The sequence below is a fragment of the Capra hircus genome, chromosome 3 (genome assembly GCF_001704415.2).
Source record: "Capra hircus breed San Clemente chromosome 3, ASM170441v1, whole genome shotgun sequence".
In the NCBI taxonomy this organism is placed as follows: domain Eukaryota; kingdom Metazoa; phylum Chordata; class Mammalia; order Artiodactyla; family Bovidae; genus Capra; species Capra hircus.
This window is the reverse complement of record NC_030810.1, coordinates 119,783,730-119,789,787: the sequence shown is the minus strand read 5'-3', so window position 1 is coordinate 119,789,787 and position 6,058 is coordinate 119,783,730.

Here is a 6,058-nt window from a genome sequence, read left to right as displayed (position 1 = left end):
GTCAACAACAACAAAAAAACACAGGGAAGGAGGCTAAATAAGGTCATTATTCTTATTAGTCAAAAGCTTAAGCACAATAAAAAGCATAAAAAGGTCATTTGTGACTATGATAGAATCACATAGTTAATAGGAAGGGATTTTTGCTTCCATTCATAGCAAACCAAATGATCTGAACTAGCCTTCATCCTGAGACAAACAGAAAATCTGAACAAAATGTAATTATCTACTTTGAAAGCATTAGAGAGCCAACCAAATGGTAAGGATTTATAAAGTCAAGATAGGAAAGAAGACAGAGACTGGAAAAGTGATATAACTGTTTGGAGTGCTTTTTCTAGAAAGGTTTTGCTGATTCCAAAAGGGTCTAGCAAACACTTCTGAAGGCTTCCTGAATCTAGTTCAGGGCAGGGAGACTAGGACACAGGGAGGAGATTCTCCTTTTCTTGGGTTTGGCCTTGAAGATCTGTGCACTGGGAAACAGAGTAAACCAAGAGTAACTTATCTATCAATCACCTTGAAATTACGCTGAGTGATAGTATTCCCAGCTACTCGACAGAAGCTAATATAAATTATCTCTGGAAAATATAGGCTTCAAATTATGTCCACAGAGCTTTCTGTAAAGCTCTTCCTAGCATGCAATAGTCAGGCAAATAAGGGAAACGTGACAACACAAACAAAACCCATAAAACCCAGGACACTAGAAAGGGAATTATCGGGGCCTTCAGATAATAGGTGCATAGATTCAACAGATGCATGCTGACCATTTTCAGGGAGATAAAAGATAGTGTGGGGATTTTTCAGCAGAAACCTGGGAACTATTTAAATACTAAAGGGAAATTTTAAAACTAAAAATACAACTGAAATTAAGAATTCAGTGTGGATAAGTTCAACATAGAAGAGACAGCTAAAGAGCAAATGAACTGGAAGAAGTCATAAGATAATATCTAGAATTAAATATGAAGAAACAAAAGAACTAAAAGCACACAGAAAACAGGGTAAGAGACATAAAGTGAAAGTATCACACTGATTACAGTCCCAGAAGGAAAGGAAAAAAATAATGGAAGAGATAAAAGCTAATATTTTTCCAAAACTAATGAAAGACATTGAGCTAACAGTTCATGAAGCCCTAAAAATTCTAAAAACATAAAAAGAAATGAACATCTAAGAATGTCACAGTAAAATACTGAGTACAGAGGGAAGGTGGAAAAAATAGATTGCCTTCAAAGATGTACTGATTATCACAAAACTGACTTCTAAATGGACACAATGAAAGTAACAGACAATGAAAATTCTAAGAAGGTTGGCAGAGTAGAAAGCACCAGGAATCTGCCTCCCACCTAGACAACTACATTGGCAGAATGTGTCTGATATAACTATTTCGGAATTCTGGGGTCTGTTGAAGGCTTGCAACTTTGAGGAGAAGGCTTGAACAATAAATTGTGGTCAATTTCAGCTCTAAGCACAGTAGCACCTACCCATGACCCATCCTCACCCAACTGGAAGGCAGCCGTGCAGTGTTCCTGAAACAGTTTGCACACAGCTTATGGGAGCTAGGGTAGTAAAAGGGACTTACATGTGGATTTGAGCAGACAGAAGAATCAGTGAATTGAATGTAGGACAATGGAAATTATCAAGGCTGGGACAGGAAGAAAAAAGATTGAAGAAAAGTGACCAGAGTCTAAGGAACATTTGGGATACCAGCAAGTGGGCCAACGTATGCATTGTAGGTTTCTCAGAAGGAAAAAAGACAGAGAAAAGGAAAGAGAAAATATTTGAAAAAATAATGACTGAACACTTCCCAAATTTCATGAAATACATGAAACATCCAAGCCCAAAAACTCCAAGTAAAGTGAATTCAAAGAAACCCACACCAAGACACAGGATAATCAAACTTTTAAAAGCCAACAAAGAGCAAATATTGACAGCAGCAAGAGAGAAGCTAATCATCACAAAAGATTCTCAATAAGATCCTCAATGAGATTTCTCATCTGAAACTTGGAAGGCCAGAAGACAGTAGGCCAAGATAGTTAAAGTACTAAAAAAACTGCCATCTAAGAATCATGTTCAGCAAAATTATCCTTCAAAAGTGAGGAAGAAATCTAAACACCCACAGACAAACAAAACCCGAGAGAGTTCATAACTATTAGACCTGCCTACAAAAAGTTCTCAAAGATGTCCTGCAAGGAGGCCTGAAAAGATACCAGACAACACCTCAAAGCCATACGGCAAAATAAAGAACTCAATAAATGCAAAGACCTAGGCAACCATAAAAGATAGTTTTATTGTAACAATAGTCTGTAATTGTACTTATTTTCTACATGACTTTAGAGACTAATTCATTTAAAGTAGAAAAGCAATTATCAAGAAAGTATAAAAGATTACATTATTATGACTTTGGTTTGTAACTCCAAATTTTGTTTTCTACAAAATTTAGGGTAGTAATACATTTTTTAAAATTATTAGTTTATGTTTTCAGGCACACAATAATAAAGGTGTAATTTTATGACGCTGACAACCAAAAGAAGTGTGGATAAGAACTATAAAGAAATATAGTTTTTATTTGTTATTGAAGGTAAACTGCTACACAATCAAATTAGAATATATTCAAATTTATACCTTTAGGATGTTAAACATAATTTCCATGGGTAACCACAAATAAAACTGTCCATAAGTACCAAAGGAAATTAAGAAGATATTTAATATTTCACTCCAAAAAATATCAGGTAAACACAAAAGAAGAAAATGAGGGACAATAAAGCTATAGAGCATATAGAAAAGAAATGGTACAATGACAGATGTAAGTCTTCCCTGATAAACAATTATGAATACTTTACATGTAAATCTACTAAACTTTCCAATCAAAAGACAAAATCTGGTAGAATGGATTAAAAAAAAGTGTGATTCAGCTACATGCTATCTACAAGAGACTCGCCTGAAAGCCAAAGTCACAAATAAGTCAAAAGTAAAAAGATGAAAAATGATATTTCATGCAAATGGTAATAAGAAAGCAGGAATGGTTATACTCATAGCAGCCAAAACAGACTTTAAAGCAGAAAGACAAAGAATTACATTATATATTAATGAAAGACTTAATACAGCAAGAGATATAACAACCATAAACATTTATGCACATAATGGCAGAATGAATATCTATGAAGTAAAAACTGACCAAATTGAAAAAAAGAATAAACAGTTCTACTATAATAGTTGGGGATTTTAATATCTCACTCAGTAATAAACAGAACCACCAGCCAGAAGATAAGGAAATAGAGGACTTAACACAATAAACTAATGAGGTCTAACAGATATATACAGAACACCAACCAACAACAGCATAAACATTCTTCTCATATGCACAAGACATTTTCCAACATAGTCCATATATTAGGCCATGAATTAAGTCTTGATAGATTTTAAAAGACAGATATCATACACAAGATCTTCTCTGACCAGAACAGGATTAAGTTAGAAATCAATAGCATAAAGAAAACTGGAAAATTCACAGATTATGGAAATTAAACCAAAAAAATCACTAGGTAAGAGGCTTGTGGACACAGTGGAAGGAGAGGGTGAGACGAATTCAGAGAGTAGCACTGAAACAAATACATTACCATATGTAAAACAGTCAGTGGGAATTTGCTGTATGATGCAGGGAGCTCAAATCTGGTACTCTGTGACAACCTAAAGGGGTGGGGTGGGGAGGGAGGTAGGAGGAAGGTTCAGGAGGGAGGGGACATATGTATACCTATGGCTGACTCATGTTGTTATATGGCAGAAACCAACACAGTATTGTAAAGCAATTATTCTCTGATTAAAAACATATTTTAAAAAAGAACGAAAAATAGTTGAACAAAAATGAAAACAAAACATACCAAAACTTATGGGACGCAGCAAATGCAATCCTGGAGGAAATATACAGCTATAAAAACGCTTACATTAAAAAACGAAAAAGATCTAAAACCAACAGCCTAACTTTACAACTTAAGGAACTAGGAAAAAAAGAACTAAACTCAAAGCTAGCTAGTAGTAAAGTAATAAAGTAAACTTAATATAATAAAGGTTAGAGCAGAGATAAATAGAGAATAGAAAAACAATAGAAAAAAATCAATGAAACAAAAACAACAGGTCAAAAGAGTGACAAAAAGATCAACAACAAATAAAGATCAATAAGATCAACAAATCTTTAGGTAGATGAACTGTGAAAAAAAGAGAGACAACTCAAAATATTAAAATGAGATATGAAAGTAGGAGCATTACTACCAATTCTACAGAAATAAAAAGGATTAAGAGAGTACTATGAACAATTATTGGATGATCTAGTTTAAATGAACACATTTCTGGAAACGTAACACTTGGTATTCCTCTACCAAGACTGAGTCACAAACCAATATAAAATCTGAATAGACCTATAACTAGTAAGGATGTTGAATCAGTAATCAAAAATATTCCCACAAAGAAAAACCCTGGACATGATAGATTCACTATAATTCTACCAAACATTTAAAGAAAAACTAATCCTTCACAGACTTTTCCCAGAATTTGAAGAGGAAGGAAGACTTCCTAAACCATTCTATGATGCCAAACATACTATTTAAAAAACTAGAGACCAATATTCCTTATGAACATTGATGTAGAACTGCTCAAAACAAGCAAACAAAAAAAGCCCCAGGAAACCAAATTCAGCATCATATTGAAACACAAACACAGGAATACTGTGCAGCCATAAAAAAGGAAATCCTGCCATTTATGACACCATGGGTGGATAAATGAAGTCAGATAGAGAAAGACAAATACCATGTGATCTCACTTACATGTGGAATCTTAAAAATAAAACTCACAGAAAAAGATTCAGATTTATAGTTACTATTTATAGATTTATAGACAGGGATTGGGAAATGGGAAAACTAAATGGGTAAAAATTACAAACTTCCAATTAGAAGATAAATAAGTGTTGGGGATATAATGTACAACATGATAACTATTGTTAAAACTCTGTATATCTGAAAGCTAAGAAAGTAAATCCTAAAAGTTCTCATCACAAAGAAAAAAATATATTTTTTCTTTTTTTGTATATATATGAGACTATAGATGTTAACTTATTGTGGCAATCAATTCAAGATGTATATAAGTCATTATGCTATATGCCTTAAACTTATATAGTGCTGTTATGTCAATTATATCTCAATAAAATTGAAAGAAGAAACTCTGAAGAAAACCAAAGAAGTGACACTATAAAATCAGAATACTGGTCCCCTTTTTGAAGAAGAGATATAGGAAATAATACCTGGAAAGGAGCATTTGGGAACTTTGGGGTGATGGCAATGTTCTATTTCTTGACCTGGGTGGTGGTTAGATAATCATTCTATAATAATTCACTGAGCTATACATTTTTGTCTCATATTTTGTTTCTCCACACATATTTTATTTTTTAACGCTTTAAATAAGCTATTTCTAAAAAGCTAATTGAATGGATAATTAAATTCAATTATAATTTACACCATCTCACTCAATTTATAGAAGTAAACAAAATTAGTAAGGTTAAATTTAAATAATACTATTTTGTTTGTTTAATAATATTTAAATAATACTATTAACCAATTTGATCAGGTATCTATAAAGTACTCCACACAACCAGTGCTAAATGCAATTCTTTTCAAATATACATGGAACATCCATCAAGACAGACTATATGCTGGGCCATAAAACAAGTCCCAATATACTTAAACACATTAAGATAATGTAGACTATGTTCTCTGACTACAACAGAATTAAATTATAAATCATGAGCAGACATCCAGAAAATCCCCAAATATCTGAATATTAAACAGACTTGTATATAATCAATGGACCAAAGAAAAAAATCAGAGAAATAAAAAATATATTGGCCTGAAAATGAAAACACAATATATCAAAATTTGTGAGATGTAGCTAAAATAGTCTTTAGAGAGAAATTTACAGTATTAAATTATATTACAAAAGAAAGATCTAAAGTCAACTATTTAAATGTCTAACTTTTAAAAAGCTAGAAAAGTAATATAAATCCAAAGTAAGTATAAGAAAG